We start from the raw sequence: 1026 nt of genomic DNA, 5'->3' as shown, positions 1-1026 counted from the left end.
TATATATATATATATATATATTTCGTTTTGGGATTTGATTTGCAAGATTCTTTAGGTGAGTTCGTGTGTTGAGGCATATTCTGTTGTGTCTGGGGAGAGTCATTCTCTTTTGGTGCCTTATAATTTAACACACTCTCCGGTAAAATTTCCCCTCATTTCCTTCTTTATTTTTCCTCCATACTCTACCAGCATACGAAGGACCAGCATGGAGGCAACCTGGGTCAACATGACATCTGCATCTTATCCAAGCACCCAAAGGACCCAACACTCAGACAAATACATCCTCATAAATGAAACTTCCTCAATACTAAATAGGAAATATACATAGTAGATATCATACACCCATACCCACAGTCTACACAGGTAGAGCAGAATAGTTAGTTGGCTGTTATGTAGATTGATGTATGTATGTGTGTAGGGGGGGGTGTATGTATATATGTGTATATGTACATGTATGTAAATATATGGATATGAAAGTAAACAGATCAACTTACAGACGGATAGGTATATAGGTTATATGAACAGGCAAGCACACATGCATACACATACGCAAATGAAGACTGAAACACATGCCCATATATACACACACACACACACTCAGAGATGCACACACAAGGAGACAGAGATACACACACACACATACATATATATATACATACATATATACATATACATACATATATACATATACTTACATGTATATATACACATGTATATATACATACATATATGCATATGCACGCACACATACATGTATACACACACATGCATGCGTACATACATACATGCATGTATATGCACACACACACACACACACACACACACTGACCCACACACATGAGCACAAACAAATAAAAACAACGCATTGTGAATAACAGACAGAGTCAAAACTATTGGAAAGGTTGCAAGACGCAACGAAAATTCTAGAAAAATAAAGGAAATGACTGAAAATTTTACCGGTAAGTGTGTTAAACTATAAGGCACCAAAGGAGAATGACTCTCCCCATATATATATATATATATATA

General features: G+C 35.9%; 1 protein-coding gene across 1 annotated transcript in view; it reads right to left on the bottom strand.

Annotated features, from left to right (window-relative positions):
* The window catches only part of LOC128249431 (uncharacterized), a 7658-nt gene that overhangs the window by 5682 nt on the left and 950 nt on the right, over positions 1-1026 (bottom strand). The gene's annotated exons all lie outside the window — the stretch shown is intronic.

Source organism: Octopus bimaculoides, chromosome 14 (genome assembly GCF_001194135.2).
Source record: "Octopus bimaculoides isolate UCB-OBI-ISO-001 chromosome 14, ASM119413v2, whole genome shotgun sequence".
In the NCBI taxonomy this organism is placed as follows: Eukaryota; Metazoa; Mollusca; class Cephalopoda; order Octopoda; family Octopodidae; genus Octopus; species Octopus bimaculoides.
The sequence above is the reverse complement of the archived record's forward strand: the minus strand, read 5'-3'. Positions and strand labels throughout refer to the sequence as shown.